This window comes from Lissotriton vulgaris, chromosome 1_1, assembly GCF_964263255.1.
Source record: "Lissotriton vulgaris chromosome 1_1, aLisVul1.2, whole genome shotgun sequence".
Taxonomy (NCBI): domain Eukaryota; kingdom Metazoa; phylum Chordata; class Amphibia; order Caudata; family Salamandridae; genus Lissotriton; species Lissotriton vulgaris.
The window spans coordinates 1,371,531,105-1,371,551,104 of NC_141685.1; the positions used below are offsets into that span (position 1 = coordinate 1,371,531,105).

At 42.2% G+C, this 20,000-nt stretch overlaps 6 non-coding genes across 6 annotated transcripts in view; all 6 read right to left on the bottom strand.

Moving 5' to 3' along the window:
• Positions 1-41, bottom strand: part of TRNAS-AGA (transfer RNA serine (anticodon AGA)) — an 82-nt gene extending 41 nt beyond the window's left edge. The window contains exon 1 of the tRNA in view: positions 1-41. This exon is cut by the window's left edge and continues 41 nt beyond it. This is a non-coding gene — a tRNA (tRNA-Ser).
• Positions 42-1,540: 1,499 nt separating this feature from the next.
• On the bottom strand, positions 1,541-1,612 carry TRNAH-GUG (transfer RNA histidin (anticodon GUG)). The gene has a single exon. It is a non-coding gene; the product is annotated as a tRNA-His (tRNA).
• A 1,291-nt stretch (positions 1,613-2,903) lies between these two features.
• On the bottom strand, positions 2,904-2,985 carry TRNAS-AGA (transfer RNA serine (anticodon AGA)). Its single transcript has one exon. It is a non-coding gene; the product is annotated as a tRNA-Ser (tRNA).
• Positions 2,986-4,483: 1,498 nt separating this feature from the next.
• On the bottom strand, positions 4,484-4,555 carry TRNAH-GUG (transfer RNA histidin (anticodon GUG)). The gene has a single exon. It is a non-coding gene; the product is annotated as a tRNA-His (tRNA).
• Positions 4,556-5,844: 1,289 nt separating this feature from the next.
• On the bottom strand, positions 5,845-5,926 carry TRNAS-AGA (transfer RNA serine (anticodon AGA)). Its single transcript has one exon. It is a non-coding gene; the product is annotated as a tRNA-Ser (tRNA).
• Positions 5,927-7,423: 1,497 nt separating this feature from the next.
• Positions 7,424-7,495, bottom strand: TRNAH-GUG (transfer RNA histidin (anticodon GUG)). Its single transcript has one exon. It is a non-coding gene; the product is annotated as a tRNA-His (tRNA).
• Between the last annotated feature and the right edge of the window lie 12,505 nt (positions 7,496-20,000).

Consider the following 20,000-nt stretch of genomic DNA (forward strand, 5'->3'; position numbering starts at 1 on the left):
GGATTTCTAGTCCATCGCCTTAACCAATCGGCCACAACAACTGACTCTGAGGCATGTGCACATAATTGTATGCAAGTTTTCAAGGTGTCCCACAGCAAATTCCTGATATTCTGCAATGCACTTTTTAAAAATAATGTTTTTTTTCAGCAGGCACATTCTCTCCTAAAAACAAAAATTGGATGCGTATATCTCTAGTTTGGAATACCATAGGCTTGCATGCATACTCTCATGGGTCACTCAAGTTTTTTGGACCCTATTGCACTCTGTTTTCGTGCTGCTTTTAGTATATGGCCCATATTACAGAAGTCTACCATCTTTGAGTATTTGAGGCTCCTTTGTAAGTGCTTTATATTTTTTCCTTGAAGAGCTATATAATAAAGGGGTCCGGGAAAGATTGCATTTATGGAAGATAAAAGAAGGCCCACTTGTCTCACCAAATGCTGTAGAGAAACCTGATGTTTTACTCATGTTATCCTTAGTTCGTTTTTGTTAGACCTTGCATTCTTAAGGTGGTCCCAACCCCACCTTATTGCTTTTCACCTCCGCATTTTGCTGTATCTTTTTGTTGGCCTTAGGACTCTGATCACTTTATCGCTACTAATCAGTGCTGAAGTGCACGTGCTTCTTCCCTAATCATGTGTATAATTGGAGTACACCTGACTGACAGATTTAATTTACTTGAAAGCCCCTTGTAAAGTGGTATACCATATACCCAGGGACTGATTGTGCCGCCCAAAGAAATAGCATTTCAAACCTGTCTCAAGCCTGCTACTACAGTGCCTGTGCTGCAGTGTACTGCCACTTCGACTTGGCATTTAAAACTACTTGTCAAGCCTTAAATTCCAATTTTATTACATATCAGTAACCCCTAAGGTAGGCCCTAAGTAGTCCTAGGGGCATCATGCTATGTAAGTAAAAGGTAAGAAATGTACTGTGGTAGTTTGTATGTCCTAGTAGTATCAAACAGTCTATTACATTTTTCACTACTGTGAGGTCTGCCCCTCTCATAGGTTAGCATTGGGTATTCCCTTATACTTTTTGGGGGGTAATTCCATATCAGAGAGGAGAAGCTTTATTTATTTATTGATAAATCCTATCTACTGGTGAGGTTGGATTTAATCTTACTATTGTATAAATGCCATTTTTAGAGAGTGAGCATTTCTCTGCACTTACTGCTCTATTTGCATGTAAACCTGTCTTCAATTGACGTCTGGATTGGGCTGCGAGACAGCTACATATGTGCATTCCCTTTAGACAGCCACAACACAGGTCACTCAACTGCAACTGCATTCATCTGCATTCTGATTGGCCTGGGGGAGAGCTCCGCTCCCCTTACCGCAAATATGTTCAAGAACGATAATTTATGTCAGTAAGTACAGTATACCTACATCTTATAATCATGTGTGTTTAAATAATTTGTCGTTAGATCGTTTAAATATTGAAAAGGATCTGTTTTTAATAGACATTTTACAAAAACAACTGGTACATTTGGGAATTCTGTAAAGGAAAAACCCAACTGCCGTGACATTGCCAACCACAATGCCGTGACTCGGATTCGAACCGAGGTTGCTGCGGCCACAACGCAGAGTACTAACCACTATACGATCACGGCGAGCTACTTGGGCTCAATAACGTACAGTTACATGAAGAAATTATAATTCGGAACACTCAGGGCTACTCCTGTGATAGGCTGAATGTGTTCATTGCTTCCTCAATCCTTATACAAAGGCTTTATCTCCTCAGTGGTTGATAGGCTGAAACCGTTTCCTGGCCGCCTGCTTTTGAACTGGCAGGAGTCAAAGTCCACACATACACTGGTGGGCCTGTGATGGGACACCAATGCAGAGAAACACACCTGGCGCAGATATTCTATTCTGTTTATTAGACCTGCATCTCCCCTGTACCTCCTCAAGCCATCTGTATGTGAAGCAAGAAAGAGTTAAGGAACGGTCCATCTACACTTTTATTGGGAGGATGCTGCCGTGAGCTCCTCCCAGGTAATCACACAAACAGCAGTAAAGCAAGATAACTACACAGTTAGGAGGGACTGCATGGTTAGGTTTTTGAGGAATTATTGAAACTGACCTCAGTGACCCATAATCAGAGCTGTGTCTAATGACTGCATGCCTAATTATGATGAAGCAAGCACCATGGCTCGTAGGGGCCCCACAACACACTTTTTTCTTAGCTCATTGCATTAAAGTATAAACTTCTGCCATGTGTGAGTGGTAAAGGCTTGTTAATTTTGTTGCTTTTCAAATTCACGTCTGACAACAAGACGAAGGAACATTGGGGCATCAGACGCTTTGGAAAGTAGCCACCAACCGCAGAGAAACAGAGAAAGAGGGAAAAGACAGTATGAGGTGTGGAGAAAACAGCAGCAGGTACAAGGAGCTCAAATGAGATTAATGGCGCCTAAATAGAGCACGTAAAGGAACAGTTACAAATCTAAGAAAAGGGAAAGAAAAGACTAGGAAAAAACACCGAAAGAGCTTGTAGATGAAATTCTCTTCCAGGAACAGCAGGTTAAGAGAAATTACACAGGGAGCAGTTAAGCTTGTAACACGGGGGAGAATAGAAAAGAAAATGCAGTTTTATGAAGTGTATTTGCCTAATCCAGCTAGCACTTTTATTTTATTTCTCTATTTGCTTCTTTTATTGGTAAAGTAAGTTTCAAGTGCATGCCCATGTATGACCGAGAGAGCCAGGGTATAATAATTTGAAGCGTTTGCACCAGCGCTAATGAAGGACGAGAGTTATAGCAAAGATATGAAAGGGGGAGCGATAATAAATATGTGATATGGCAATAGTGACACCAAAATAAGCCACCTATTTATAAAACTGACATGGAAGAAATACTATAGGTTAACTTCTGAAATTGTAGCCGATGTTAAAAAGATTCTCGTTGTCGGCAGGATTCGAACCTGCGCGGGGAGACCCCAATGGATTTCTAGTCCATCGCCTTAACCACTCGGCCACAACAACTGACTGTGAGGCATGTGCACATATTTGTATGCAAGTTTTCAAGGTGTCCCACAGCAAATTCCTGATATTCTGCAATGCACTTTTTAAAAATAATATTTTTTTCAGCAGGCACATTCTCTCCTAAAAACAAAAATTGCATGCGTATATCTCTAGTTTGGAATACTATAGGCTTGCATGCATACTCTCATGGGTCACTCAAGTTTTTTGGACCCTACTGCACTCTGTTTTCGTGCTGCTTTTAGTATATGGCCCATATTACAGAAGTCTACCATCTTTGAGTATTTGAGGCTCCTTTGTAAGTGCTTTATATTTTTTCCTTGAAGAGCTATATAATAAAGGGGTCCGGGAAAGATTGCATTTATGGAAGATAAAAGAAGGCCCAATTGTCTCACCAAATGCTGTAGAGAAAGCTGATGTTTTACTCATGTTATCCTTAGTTCGTTTTTGTTAGACCTTGCATTCTTAAGGTGGTCCTAACCCCACCTTATTGCTTTTCACCTCCGCATTTTGCTGTATCTTTTTGTTGGCCTTAGGACTCTGATCACTTTAACGCTACTAATCAGTGCTGAAGTGCACGTGCTTCTTCCCTAATCATGTGTATAATTGGAGTACACCTGACTGACAGATTTAATTTACTTGAAAGCCCCTTGTAAAGTGGTATACCATATACCCACGGACTGATTGTGCCGCCCGAAGAAATAGCATTTCAAACCTGTCTCAAGCCTGCTACTACAGTGCCTGTGCTGCAGTGTACTGCCACTTCGACTTGGCATTTAAAACTACTTGTCAAGCCTTGAATTCCAATTTTATTACATATCAGTAACCCCTAAGGTAGGCCCTAAGTAGTCCTAGGGGCATCATGCTATGTAAGTAAAAGGTAAGACATGTACTGTGGTAGTTTGTATGTCCTAGTAGTATCAAACAGTCTATTACATTTTTCACTACTGTGAGGTCTGCCCCTCTCATAGGTTAGCATTGGGTATTCCCTTATACTTTTTGGGGGGTAATTCCATATCAGAGAGGAGAAGCTTTATTTATTCATTGATAAATCCTATCTACTGGTGAGGTTGGATTTAATCTTACTATTGTATAAATGCCATTTTTAGAGAGTGAGCATTTCTCTGCACTTACTGCTCTATTTGCATGTAAACCTGTCTTCAATTGACGTCTGGATTGGGCTGCGAGACAGCTACATATGTGCATTCCCTGTAGACAGCCACAACACAGGTCACTCAACTGCAACTGCATTCATCTGCATTCTGATTGGCCTGGGGGAGAGCTCCGCTCCCCTTACCGCAAATATGTTAAAGAACGATAATTTATGTCAGTAAGTACAGTATACCTACATCTTATAATCATGTGTGTTTAAATAATTTGTCGTTAGATCGTTTAAATATTGAAAAGGATCTGTTTTTAATAGACATTTTGCAAAAACAACTGGTACATTTGGGAATTCTGTAAAGGAAAAACCCAACTGCCGTGACATTGCCAACTACAACGCCATGACTCGGATTCGAACCGAGGTTGCTGCGGCCACAACGCAGAGTACTAACCACTATACGATCACGGCGAGCTACTTGGGCTCAATAATGTTCAGTGACATGAAGAAATTATAATTCGGAACACTCAGGGCTACTCCTGTGATAGGCTGAATGTGTTCATTGCTTCCTCATTCCTTATACAAAGGCTTTATCTCCTCAGTGGTTGATAGGCTGAAACCGTTTCCTGGCCGCCTGCTTGTGAACTGGCAGGAGTCAAAGTCCACACATACACTGGTGGGCCTGTGATGGGACACCAATGCAGAGAAACACACCTGGCGCAGATATTCTATTCTGTTTATTAGACCTGCATCTCCCCTGTACCTCCTCAAGCCATCTGTATGTGAAGCAAGAAAGAGTTAAGGAACGGTCCATCTACACTTTTATTGGGAGGATGCTGCCGTGAGCTCCTCCCAGCTAATCACACAAACAGCAGTAAAGCAAGATAACTACACAGTTAATGGGGACTGCATGGTTAGGTTTTTGAGGAATTATTGAAACTGACCTCAGTGACCCATAATCAGAGCTGTGGCTAATGACTGCATGCCTAATTATGATGAAGCAAGCACCATGGCTCGTAGGGGCCCCACAACACACTTTTCTTAGCTCATTGAATTAAAGTATAAACTTCTGCCATGTGTGAGTGGTAAAGGCTTGTTAATTTTGTTGCTTTTCAAATTCACGTCTGACAACAAGACGAAGGAACATTGGGGCATCAGACGTTTTTGAAAGTAGCCACCCACCGCAGAGAAACAGAGAAAGAGGGAAAAGACAGTATGAGGTGTGGAGAAAACAGCAGCAGGTACAAGGAGCTCAAATGAGATTAATGGCGCCTAAATAGAGCACGTAAAGGAACAGTTACAAATCTAAGAAAAGGGAAAGAAAAGACTAGGAAAAAACACAGAAAGAGCTTGTAGATGAAATTCTCTTCCAGGAACAGCAGGTTAAGAGAAATTACACAGGGAGCAGTTAAGCTTGTAACACGGGGGAGAATAGAAAAGAAAATGCAGTTTTATGAAGTTTGTTTGCCTAATCCAGCTAGCACTTTTATTTTATTTCTCTATTTGCTTCTTTTATTGGTAAAGTAAGTTTCAAGTGCATGCACAGGTATGACCGAGAGAGCCAGGGTCTAATAATTTGTAGCGTTTGCTCCAGCGCTAATGAAGGACGAGAGTTATAGCAAAGATATGAAAGGGGGAGAGATAATAAATATGTGATATGGCAATAGTGACACCAAAATAAGCCACCTATTTATAAAACTGACATGGAAGAAATACTATAGGTAAACTTCTGAAATTGTAGCCAATGTTAAAAAGATTCTCGTTGTCGGCAGGATTCGAACCTGCGCAGGGAGACCCCAATGGATTTCTAGTCCATCGCCTTAACCACTCGGCCACAACAACTGACTGTGAGGCATGTGCACATAATTGTATGCACGTTTTCAAGGTGTCCCATAGCAAATTCCTGATATTCTGCAATGCACTTTTTAAAAATAATGTTTTTTTCAGCAGGCACATTCTCTCCTAAAAACAAAAATTGTATGCGTATATCTCTAGTTTGGAATACCATAGGCTTGCATGCATACTCTCATGGGTCACTCAAGTTTTTTGGACCCTATTGCACTCTGTTTTCGTGCTGCTTTTAGTATATGGCCCATATTACAGAAGTCTACCATCTTTGAGTATTTGAGGCTCCTTTGTAAGTGCTTTATATTTTTTCCTTGAAGAGCTATATAATAAAGGGGTCCGGGAAAGATTGCATTTATGGAAGATAAAAGAAGGCCCACTTGTCTCACCAAATGCTGTAGAGAAACCTGATGTTTTACTCATGTTATCCTTAGTTCGTTTTTGTTAGACCTTGCATTCTTAAGGTGGTCCCAACCCCTCCTTATTGCTTTTCACCTCCGCATTTTGCTGTATCTTTTTGTTGGCCTTAGGACTCTGATCACTTTATCGCTACTAATCAGTGCTGAAGTGCACGTGCTTCTTCCCTAATCATGTGTATAATTGGAGTATACCTGACTGACAGATTTAATTTACTTGAAAGCCCCTTGTAAAGTGGTATACCATATACCCAGGGACTGATTGTGCCGCCCAAAGAAATAGCATTTCAAACCTGTCTCAAGCCTGATACTACAGTGCCTGTGCTGCAGTGTACTGCCACTTCGACTTGGCATTTAAAACTACTTGTCAAGCCTTAAATTCCAATTTTATTACATATCAGTAACCCCTAAGGTAGGCCCTAAGTAGTCCTAGGGGCATCATGCTATGTAAGTAAAAGGTAAGAAATGTACTGTGGTAGTTTGTATGTCCTAGTAGTATCAAACAGTCTATTACATTTTTCACTACTGTGAGGTCTGCCCCTCTCATAGGTTAGCATTGGGTATTCCCTTATACTTTTTGGGGGGTAATTCCATATCAGAGAGGAGAAGCTTTATTTATTTATTGAAAATCCTATCTACTGGTGAGGTTGGATTTAATCTTACTATTGTATAAATGCCATTTTTAGAGAGGGAGCATTTCTCTGCACTTACTGCTCTATCTGCATGTAAACCTGTCTTCAATTGACGTCTGGATTGGGCTGCGAGACAGCTACATATGTGCATTCCCTGTAGACAGCCACAACACAGGTCACTCAACTGCAACTGCATTCATCTGCGTTCTGATTGGCCTGGGGGAGAGCTCCGCTCCCCTTACCGCAAATATGTTCAAGAACGATAATTTATGTCAGTAAGTACAGTATACCTACATCTTATAATCATGTGTGTTTAAATATTTTGTCGTTAGATCGTTTAAATATTGAAAAGGATCTGTTTTTAATAGACATTTTACAAAAACAACTGGTACATTTGGGAATTCTGTAAAGGAAAAACCCAACTGCCGTGACATTGCCAACCACAATGCCGTGACTCGGATTCGAACCGAGGTTGCTGCGGCCACAACGCAGAGTACTAACCACTATACGATCACGGCGAGCTACTTGGGCTCAATAACGTGCAGTGACATGAAGAAATTATAATTCGGAACACTCAGGGCTACTCCTGTGATAGGCTGAATGTGTTCATTGCTTCCTCATTCCTTATACAAAGGCTTTATCTCCTCAGTGGTTGATAGGCTGAAACCGTTTCCTGGCCGCCTGCTTGTGAACTGGCAGGAGTCAAAGTCCACACATACACTGGTGGGCCTGTGATGGGACACCAATGCAGAGAAACACACCTGGCGCAGATATTCTATTCTGTTTATTAGACCTGCATCTCCCCTGTACCTCCTCAAGCCATCTGTATGTGAAGCAAGAAAGAGTTAAGGAACAGTCCATCTACACTTTTATTGGGAGGATGCTGCCGTGAGCTCCTCCCAGCTAATCACACAAACAGCAGTAAAGCAAGATAACTACACAGTTAGGGGGGACTGCATGGTTAGGTTTTTGAGGAATTATTGAAACTGACCTCAGTGACCCATAATCAGAGCTGTGCCTAATGACTGCATGCCTAATTATGATGAAGCAAGCACCATGGCTCGTAGGGGCCCCACAACACACTTTTCTTAGCTCATTGAATTAAAGTATAAACTTCTGCCATGTGTGAGTGGTAAAGGCTTGTTAATTTTGTTGCTTTTCAAATTCACGTCTGACAACAAGACAAAGGAACATTGGGGCATCGGACGCTTTGGAAAGTAGCCACCAACCGCAGAGAAAGAGAGAAAGAGGGAAAAGGCAGTATGAGGTGTGGAGAAAACAGCAGCAGGTACAAGGAGCTCAAATGAGATTAATGGCGCCTAAATAGAGCACGTAAAGGAACAGTTACAAATCTAAGAAAAGGGATAGAAAAGACTAGGAAAAAACACAGAAAGAGCTTGTAGATGAAATTCTCTTCCAGGAACAGCAGGTTAAGAGAAATTACACAGGGAGCAGTTAAGCTTGTAACACGGGGGAGAATAGAAAAGAAAATGCAGTTTTATGAAGTGTGTTTGCCTAATCCAGCTAGCACTTTTATTTTATTTCTCTATTTGCTTCTTTTATTGGTAAAGTAAGTTTCAAGTGCATGCACAGGTATGACCGAGAGAGCCAGGGTATAATAATTTGAAGCGTTTGCACCAGCTCTAATGAAGGACGAGAGTTATAGCAAAGATATGAAAGGGGGAGCGATAATAAATATGTGATATGGCAATAGTGACACCAAAATAAGCCACCTATTTATAAAACTGACATGGAAGAAATACTAAAGGTTAACTTCTGAAATTGTAGCCGATGTTAAAAAGATTCTCGTTGTCGGCAAGATTCGACCCTGCGTGGGGAGACCCCAATGGATTTCTAGTCCATCGCCTTAACCACTCGGCCACAACAACAGACTGTAAGGCTTGTGCAAATAATCTGTATGCAAGTTTTCAAGGTGTCCCACAGCAAATTCCTGATATTCTGCAATGCACTTTTTAAAAATAATGTTTTTTTCAGCAGGCACATTCTCCCCTAAAAGCAAAAATTGCATGCGTATATCTCTAGTTTGGAATACCATAGGCTTGCATGCATACTCTCATGGGTCACTCAAGTTTTTTGGACCCTATTGCACTCTGTTTTCGTGCTGCTTTTAGTATATGGCCCATATTACAGAAGTCTACCATCTTTGAGTATTTGAGGCTCCTTTGTAAGTGCTTTATATTTTTTCCTTGAAGAGCTATATAATAAAGGGGTCCGGGAAAGATTGCATTTATGGAAGATAAAAGAAGGCCCACTTGTCTCACCAAATGCTGTAGAGAAACCTGATGTTTTACTCATGTTATCCTTAGTTCGTTTTTGTTAGACCTTGCATTCTTAAGGTGGTCCCAACCCCACCTTATTGCTTTTCACCTCCGCATTTTGCTGTATCTTTTTGTTGGCCTTAGGACTCTGATCACTTTATCGCTACTAATCAGTGCTGAAGTGCACGTGCTTCTTCCCTAATCATGTGTATAATTGGAGTATACCTGACCAATCCACAAGGCCAAGGGTGTTGTGTCTGGCCCCTTTGACGCTTTCATAACACGGGCCACTGGAATCCTGGAAAAGGAAATTGCCATGGTAGAGGAAAGACTCTCAATAGACCTTATTAGTGGAAAGCGATCATCACTGGGGGCCCTAGCTACTTCCACCTCCCCTGCGCCCTCTGCCCCACATGCTGCCTTTAACTGCGTTCACACTACCTCTACGGACGCAATTGTCCACTTAGAAAACATAGGGGAAGCCCAACAGTGGATACTTTGAGGGAAGAAAGGCATAGTATAGATGCTTCCCAATGTAGCCAGGGGGATGATGATAATGATTCCTTGATTAGTGGGGGGGCCGGATTTTAGTCAGCTTTCTGGATGTCTCCCCCTTAATCACTCTAACATCTCTAATCCTGCCGAAATCACTAACCATCCTATACCCAATCCTGGCCCCAATATTAAGAAGAGAAAGTTGGATTCTAGATTGTCGGGGGAAAGAGACTTAAAAATCCCTAAAGTAAATGAAGCCCAAGAAGGTAGGAGACAGGGGTCTGAGCTTCCCCCAAACCCCTTAATTCCCTCTGTATTTAACAATATGCTATGTCCTTCCCTTTCGGCTTTGGGCTCTTCAAGTACCTGCCCCATGTGCCTTAATAGTGACGAAGTTTTGCTAGTAAAAATGGAGGCCATGTTTAAAACATTACTCTTACCAGTCCTGGAGCGGACTAGGCTCATGACCTCAAAAATTGATAGTATGGAGGCTTTGATTTACTCAAACCATACGATGCTACAAACGTTACTTGATTCCAATAATATGGGCGCCAGTAAAACATCAACATCTACTAAGGTCACTTGTAATAACAATATGGAAAGGGGTAAAACACTTCCTAATAAAACCACAGGGTCGAATATTGCCACGCTTAAAGGGGGTGAAAAATCTAATATTACATCTTCTAAATCAGGTGTTAGCACTCATGCCCAGGCACCAAAGCCCCACTCAAAACCAGTGGCTAAACAAAATACTGGTGGGCACCAAACCATGGGTCCTCCCCCACAATCTACTTTAAATCTTGCCCCCCCAAGCACCCAAAGAGACCAACGTACTGCCTCCACCAACCACAGGGAGGGGGGACGCAAAAGACCAACTATCCCTTGTGTTGATTTACCACCTGAAGCAGCTCAACACACCATCGTCTTGACAGGTGTAGCACCATTAAAACCGGGTGCCAGGGAGTCTTATGGCGACCTTCGCAATAAAGTCATTTTTTGGTTGAATAAAAACCACCCGTTACCCCCCTCCACTCCTACGGAGATACTATTCGTGAGGAGAGTAGATTGGGTGGGACATGGGTCAAAAGACTTGGAGGGAGATTGTATCTTAATCTCGTTTAAAGATTCGTGGGTGGTAGACGTCATTCGACGAGAACCGAGGTTTGCAAGGCAGGGGGATGTACAAACATTAGCCTTATCATATTTTTATCCACACAGGCAAATACCCCCCAATCCTACCCTTTATTCCGTAAGGGCCCAGCTATAAGACACCCCCTGGCATTAACTCCACTTGACTGTCAGCGTCCCTTTCTCTTTAATCACTTTGGCCCCCTCTCTGGCCTTGAGGCTATCGATTGACTCAACGATCTATCTAGTGAGCCTTTGCTTGCTAGCGCAGTAGCCCAAGAGTCCATTGAGCATAGTATGGTGCGCCCATATCAATTCAGCAATCCAGTAGATGAGGATGGAGGTCAAGCTTCTCTGCTATTTAGCCCTCTACCACACGCAGCTGTCCAGGGGATCTCGACCAAGGACAATCTTATAGCTCCAGTAGATTGTGTTAAGCACCTAGAGGTTAAAGATGATAAAGGGAATGCCTCAGGGAGTTGCACAGCCCTTACAACCTCCGTCTCTGGTCTATCTGAAAGATCACTTGAAAATCTTGTCCTGGAACATAGCGGGTATCAAGGCCCGCCTTGCTTCTACTGATTGGTCGAACTTTGTGGACAATTACGACATCATCCTGCTGCAGGAAACATGGGCAACTGAGCCTGTTCACAAGTTGGGTTATATTAACTTTTTAAACCTGCAACTAAAGGGGGTAAAGGGCGGGCCTCAGGCGGTCTGTTGATTTGGGTGAAACAATCCTTGGGTTTCTATCCAACTGAACTTCCTGTGGAGAACCCGGATCTCCTCCACATCATACTAAACAAAGGGAACCAGCAAATTATGAACATTGTTAATATCTATGCTAGAGGTCTGCCTGGTGGTCGAAGTCCACCCTTGTTGAACTTCATTGACCATATAACCTCGGAAATGGACAGTGGCAACCTCATTATTCTTGCTGGTGATCTAAATTGCACTATAGAACCTTTGTTTGATATGGGAGACACTTGGAGCATGGCGGAGGACTCTGTTTGGGGTATCCCGGACTTACAAGTGGTAAAGAGGGCAAAGGCAACAGAGGCGGCAGTATCTTGGATGGCATTTTGCCTACAAAAGGGGTTTCGTGCATGTAACGGCCGTTCTACATCGGACATTAAAGGAAATTGTACTTTTGACAATGGGCAGAGGCAGAGCCGCATTGATTACATTTTGCTGAATATGGAACATTGGCAGTTATTAATTGACATGGCAGTATTACAGAGCCCGGAAAGTGACCACAACCCGCTGTCATTGTCTTTGAAGATACCGGGTCTAAATAGACAGGAGGAGCCAACTGCCACCTATACAGGGGACGCCCAACTTACCAATGACAGGAGGAGACTAAAATGGTCCCGGGTCATGGAAGACAAGTGTTTATGGGACAACATTAATAATGTGGTAAAAAATGCGCTTAATGAAATGTTGCAAATAGATTTGTTGGGGACGGACCCTGGACTGGCTAACAATGTGATGGGAGTACATACTAAATGCTTTGACCATTTAAAAACCCTTCTTTCCCTACCGTGCGGAAATGCTCCTACTAAAACAAATCCTTTGCCCCAAAAATGGTACAATAGGAAATGTAGGGAGGCACATGCAGCTCTCATTTCAGCCATTAAATCTCGGGATATGGTTGGAGTGAAAGCTGCAAGGCTCAATTACAGGAAAACCCTTAGAGAAGCTAAACGGAGTGGGAGGATAAGTTCTGGTCGGATCTTTTGGAGGCATCTTCCACTAACAACCAAAAAAGGTTTTGGGATCTAGTTAAATGGTAAAAAAACGCGGACTCTTCTACCCCGGGAAACAATGTGCCCCTTGAGGATTGGGTATCATTCTACTCGGCCCAATTTAGAGCCGATGACCCCGAAACTATGAATCCCTCAGGCAACACACTCTTGCTGACCCCCCAAAGAGAAAAACTTACCTTCACAGTTGCTGAGGCCGAGCTGGCCCTTGCATTGACTCTCCGAGGGAAAGCCCCTGGTATGGATCTGATTCCGGCAGATTTATTCAAATCTAATCCCGCCTTGTGGCTCCCTTATATAACAATGATAGCCAACACCTTAGCCCTTGGAGCCACAGTCCCGAAATCATGGAGGGGAGCCGAAATTGTTCCGATTTATAAAAAGGGCGATAAATCCATCCCAGGCAATTATCGCCCTATCAGTTTGATCGATTCGATCCAAAAGATAATAGCACGTATGGTCCTAGGACGGGTCCAGTGATGGATTGAAACAGAGAATATTCTGTCACCCATGCAGGTGGGCTTCAGATCGGGAATGAGCACCATAGATCAGGTGTTTAGATTCTGCCTGATCTATTGGAAGGTGGTATGGCTCGGCGGCGGCACCATCTATGCTGCATTCATTGATCTGAAGTCCGCCTTCGACTTGGTGCCAAGGGATAAACTGTGGGGTGTGCTGAAAAATCTGGGGTGCCCATCAGAACTATTAGACCTCATTGTTAGACTCCATGAGGACAACTATGCGAGGGTGAGGTGGGGGGACCAGGGACAAGTGACAGCGACATTTCCCGTAACTCGAGGTGTCCGCCAGGGGTGTGTCCTGGCCCCAACTCTCTTCCTCCTCTTTATCGATCAAGTTGTCAAGTTTTTCACGGATACCCCCACTGATGCTCCAATGCTGGCTGGGATGAGATTTCCTCTTCTCATCTTCGCAGATGACACTTTAATCATCTCAAAAACACGTAGCGGACTTCAGCGGGCTCTCGACCGCTTTGAGGAGTACTGTGCCATCAATAACCTGGTGGTTAATGTGGGGAAAACGAAGTTCATGGTTTTTACAAAAAACCATCCAGTTCGGAGTTCCGTGAGGTTGAATGGAGTAAACCTCGAGCAGGTTGATACCATGACCTACTTAGGAGTTACCCTCGATAGCCGTTTAAGATGGAAGGACCAGATTAACATACAATATCTTAAACTTGCTAGGCTGACTGGTTGCCTCATCAAAGAGCAAAAGGAATCAATTACAAAGCGGGTCCTCCCGGCCCTCAAGATCTATGATGTTAAAATCTCTACCGCCATTTTATATGGCGCGGATCTGTGGGGCCACATGGACTTGCTTAACTTGTTTAAAACCCAATGTAGATTCCTTCGTAACTTAGTAGGCCTCCCGCAGTCGACACCCTCGATCCCCCTCTGCTTGGACCTTGGTTCCCCACCGATCAATGAGATGGCTAGATTAAGGCTAGTGGCCCTGTGGAGACGGATATGGACATCTCCAGATCTATCCCTATTTGCAAAGGAACTGGCCGAAGTTAGGTCTATTACGGGTTTAGGGAAAATCCCATGGCTTTCTGCTGTTAAATCTATCCTTAATGACATGGGCTTGGAACACCTCTGGACATCCCCTCAATCCAATGTTTTCCCTTCCAAAGACGAGTTCAAATCCTTGTATTGGGCCACGACCCGCTTAAAAAAAGTTCTGCTTTCTAACAAAAATAGCCTCACAGGCAGGTTTCTAACATTCAAACTTGACCTATCGCGAGAGCCCTATTGGGACGTAATAACTCGACCGTTAGATAAGAAGCTGTATCATCAGTTTAGAGTGGGTTCTTTGCCTTTGAACCCTTTTCTAAACAAACGGTCTACAGGGTTATCGCCTTACTGTACATGTTGCCCAGGTCATATTGAATCTGAAGGACATTTTCTTTTTGCTTGCCCTAGGTACGCTGCACCCCAAAAGAAATGGTTAAAACCCTTGTTTCAAAAATTACCATTTAAAACATCGATGGAAGCAATATGGGTGCTTAGGACCAACACCTCCGAACTCTTTGTAGTAAGTCTGGCAAAATATATGGGATGGGCTTGGCTCCTAAGGCTAAAAAACAACATGCCTTAGCCCCAAGGACCAAGATGCTCCACAATCGGTCATAATCTGATTGACTATGTATTAGTTAACTGATTTATGACTTAGTTGTTTCATCTGTATCCCTTGTATTTTTGCCATATAAACGGCCCATTGACAATGAACTTGAACTGCAATGTCTTTTTTAACTTAAATTTATCTTTTTTATAAAATAGTCAGGTTCTTCATTAATTGAAATTTAATCCTGTTTTATCTATTTGTCTTAAATGTTCCTTATTTGCATATTTTTGTTAGTGTTTAATCTTTTTATAGTTTTGTTCTTTCCTGTTTTTGTTTAAATTGAATTAGTTAAATTCTTTTGTATTTTAATGTGTCTTTTATGATTTGTTAAAAATCGAAATAAAGACTTTAAACCTGAAACTGACAGATTTAATTTACTTGAAAGCCCCTTGTAAAGTGGTATACCATATACCCAGGGACTGATTGTGCCGCCCAAAGAAATAGCATTTCAAACCTGTCTCAAGCCTGCTACTGCAGTGCCTGTGCTGCAGTGTACTGCCACTTCGACTTGGCATTTAAAACTACTTGCCAAGCCTTAAACTCCAATTTTATTACATATCAGTAACCCCTAAGGTAGGCCCTAGGTAGTCCTAGGGGCATCATGCTATGTAAGTAAAAGGTAAGACATGTACTGTGGTAGTTTGTATGTCCTAGTAGTATCAAACAGGCTATTACATTTTTCACTACTGTGAGGTCTGCCCCTCTCATAGGTTAGCATTGGGTATTCCCTTATACTTTTTGGGGGGTAATTCCATATCAGAGAGGAGAAGCTTTATTTATTTATTGATAAATCCTATCTACTGGTGAGGTTGGATTTAATCTTACTATTGTATAAATGCCATTTTTAGAGGGTGAGCATTTCTCTGCACTTACTGCTCTATTTGCATCAAAACTTGTCTTCAATTGATGTCTGGATTGGGCTGCGAGACAGCTACATATGTGCATTCCCTGTAGACAGCCACAACACAGGTCACTCAACTGCAACTGCATTCATCTGCATTCTGATTGGCCTGGGGGAGAGCTCCGCTCCCCTTACCGCAAATATGTTCAAGAACGATAATTTATGTCAGTAAGTACAGTATACCTACATCTTATAATCGGATTGGTGTTGTTACAACGCAGGCTATTACAACGCCTGCTGTTACAATGCGGTTTTTACATCGCATACCACTACAACGCATAGTGCTTTTAAGCGCTGGATAGTGATTTATTTAATTTACTATTCCAACTCCAGTTCCCGTGGATAGTAGGGAAGGTGTTGGATAGTAAATTAAATATATTCCCTATCCTAGAGCGCCCCCCAGCGCAATGCGTTGTAATGGTTTGCGTTGTAATGGTTGCGTTGTAATGGTAGTGCGTTGTAATAAATGCGTTGTAAGTGATGTTCCCCCTTATAATCATGTGTGTTTAAATAATTTGTCGTTAGATCGTTTAAATATTGAAAAGGATCTGTTTTTAATAGACATTTTACAAAAACAACTGGTACATTTGGGAATTCTGTAAAGGAAAAACCCAACTGCCGTGACACTGCATCTCCCCTGTACCTCCTCAAGCCATCTGTATGTGAAGCAAGAAAGAGTTAAGGAACGGTCCATCTACACTTTTATTGGGAGGATGCTGCCGTGAGCTCCTCCCAGCTAATCACACAAACAGCAGTAAAGCAAGATAACTACACAGTTAGGGGGGACTGCATGGTTAGGTTTTTGAGGAATTATTGAAACTGACCTCAGTGACCCATAATCAGAGCTGTGGCTAATGACTGCATGCCTAATTATGATGAAGCAAGCACCATGGCTCGTAGGGGCCCCACAACACACTTTTCTTAGCTCATTGAATTAAAGTATAAACTTCTGCCATGTGTGAGTGGTAAAGGCTTGTTAATTTTGTTGCTTTTCAAATTCACGTCTGACAACAAGACGAAGGAACATTGGGGCATCAGACGCTTTGGAAAGTAGCCACCAACCGCAGAGAAAGAGAGAAAGAGGGAAAAGGCAGTATGAGGTGTGGAGAAAACAGCAGCAGGTACAAGGAGCTCAAATGAGATTAATGGCGCCTAAATAGAGCACGTAAAGGAACAGTTACAAATCTAAGAAAAGGGATAGAAAAGACTAGGAAAAAACACAGAAAGAGCTTGTAGATGAAATTCTCTTCCAGGAACAGCAGGTTAAGAGAAATTACACAGGGAGCAGTTAAGCTTGTAACACGGGGGAGAATAGAAAAGAAAATGCAGTTTTATGAAGTGTGTTTGCCTAATCCAGCTAGCACTTTTATTTTATTTCTCTATTTGCTTCTTTTATTGGTAAAGTAAGTTTCAAGTGCATGCACAGGTATGACCGAGTAAGCCAGGGTATAATAATTTGAAGCTATGCACCAGCGCTAATGAAGGACGAGAGTTATAGCAAAGATATGAAAGGGGGAGCGATAATAATTATGTGATATGGCAATAGTGACACCAAAATAAGCCACCTATTTATAAAACTGACATGGAAGAAATACTAAAGGTTAACTTCTGAAATTGTAGCCGATGTAAAAAGATTCTCGTTGTTGGCAGGATTCAAACCTGCGCGGGAAGACCCCAATGGATTTCTAGCCCATCGCCTTAACCACTCGGCCACAACAACTGACTGTAAGGTGTGTGCACATAATCTGTATGCAAGTTTTCAAGGTGTCCCACAGCAAATTCCTGATATTCTGCAATGCACTTTTTAAAAAAAATGTTTTTTTCAGAAGGCACATTCTCTCCTAAAAACAAAAATTGCATGCGTATATCTCTACTTTGGAATACCATAGGCTTGCATGCATACTCTCATGGGTCACTCAAGTTTTTTGGACCCTATTGCACTCCGTTTTCGTACTGCTTTTAGTATATGGCCCATATTACTGAAGTCGACTATCTTCTAGTATTTGAGGCTCCTTTGTAAGTGCTTTATATTTTTTCCTTGAAGAGCTATATAATAAAGGGGTCCAGGAAAGATTGCATTTATGGAAGATAAAAGAAGGCCCACTTGTCTCACCAAATGCTGTAGAGAAACCTGATGTTTTACTCATGTTATCCTTAGTTCGTTTTTGTTAGACCTTGCATTCTTAAGGTGGTCCCAACCCCACCTTATTGCTTTTCACCTCCGCATTTTGCTGTATCTTTTTGTTGGCCTTAGGACTCTGATCACTTTATCGCTACTAATCAGTGCTGAAGTGCACGTGCTTCTTCCCTAATCATGTGTATAATTGGAGTATACCTGACTGACAGATTTAATTTACTTGAAAGCCCCTTGTAAAGTGGTATACCATATACCCAGTGACTGATTGTGCCGCCCAAAGAAATAGCATTTCAAACCTGTCTCAAGCCTGCTACTGCAGTGCCTGTGCTGCAGTGTACTGCCACTTCGACTTGGCATTTAAAACTACTTGCCAAGCCTTAAACTCCAATTTTATTACATATCAGTAACCCCTAAGGTAGGCCCTAGGTAGTCCTAGGGGCATCATGCTATGTAAGTAAAAGGTAAGACATGTACTGTGGTAGTTTGTATGTCCTAGTAGTATCAAACAGTCTATTACATTTTTCACTACTGTGAGGTCTGCCCCTCTCATAGGTTAGCATTGGGTATTCCCTTATACTTTTTGGGGGGTAATTCCATATCAGAGAGGAGAAGCTTTATTTATTTATTGATAAATCCTATCTACTGGTGAGGTTGGATTTAATCTTACTATTGTATAAATGCCATTTTTAGAGAGTGAGCATTTCTCTGCACTTACTGCTCTATTTGCATGAAAACCTGTCTTCAATTGACGTCTGGATTGGGCTGCGAGACAGCTACATATGTGCATTCCCTGTAGACAGCCACAACACAGGTCACTCAACTGCAACTGCATTCATCTGCAATCTGATTGGCCTGGGGGAGAGCTCCGCTCCCCTTACTGCAAATATGTTCAAGAACGATAATTTATGTCAGTAAGTACAGTATACCTACATCTTATAATCATGTGTGTTTAAATAATTTGTCGTCAGATCGTTAAAGTATTTAAAAGGATCTGTTTTTAATAGACATTTTACAAAAACAACTGGTACATTTGGGAATTCTGTAAAGGAAAAACCCAACTGCCGTGACATTGCCAGCCACAATGCCGTGTCTCGGATTCGAACCGAGGTTGCTGCGGCCACAACACAGAGTACTAACCACTATACGATCACAGCGAGCTACTTGGGCTCAATAATGAACCGTGACATGGAGATATTATAATTCGGAACACTCAGGGCTACTCCTGTGATAGGATGAATGTGTTCATTGCTTCCTCATTCCTTATACAAAGGCTTTATCTCCTCAGTGGTGGATAGGCTGAAACTGTTTCCTGGCCGCCTGCTTGTGAACTGCCAGGAGTCAAAGATCACACATACACTTGTGGGCCTGTGATGGGACACCAATGCAGAGAAACACACCTGGCGCAGATATTCTATTCTGTCTATTAGACCTGCATCTCCCCTGTACCTCCTCAAGCCATCTGTATGTGAAGCAAGAAAGAGTTAAGGAGCGGTCCATCTACCATTTTATTGGGAGGATGCTGCCGTGAGCTCATCCCAGCTAATCATACAAACAGCAGTAAAGCAAGATAACTACACAGTTAGGGGGACTGCATGGTTAGGTTTTTGAGGAATTATTGAAACTGACCTCAGTGACCCATGATCAGAGCTGTGGCTAATGACTGCATGCCTAATTATGATGAAGCAAGCACCATGGCTCGTAGGGGCCCCACAACACACTTTTCTTAGCTCATTGAATTAAAGTATAAACTTCTGCCATGTGTGAGTGGTAAAGGCTTGTTAATTTTGTTGCTTTTCTAATTCACGTCTGACAACAAGACGAAGGAACATTGGGGCATCAGACGCTTTGGAAAGTAGCCACCAACCGCAGAGAAAGAGAGAAAGAGGGAAAAGGCAGTATGAGGTGTGGAAAAAACAGCAGCAGGTACAAGGAGCTCAAATGAGATTAATGGCGCCTAAATAGAGCACGTAAAGGAACAGTTACAAATCTAAGAAAAGGGAAAGAAAAGACTAGGAAAAAACACAGAAAGAGCTTGTAGATGAAATTCTCTTCCAGGAACAGCAGGTTAAGAGAAATTACACAGGGAGCAGTTAAGCCTGTAACACGGGGGAGAATAGAAAAGAAAATGCAGTTTTATGAAGTGTGTTTGCCTAATCCAGCTAGCACTTTTATTTTATT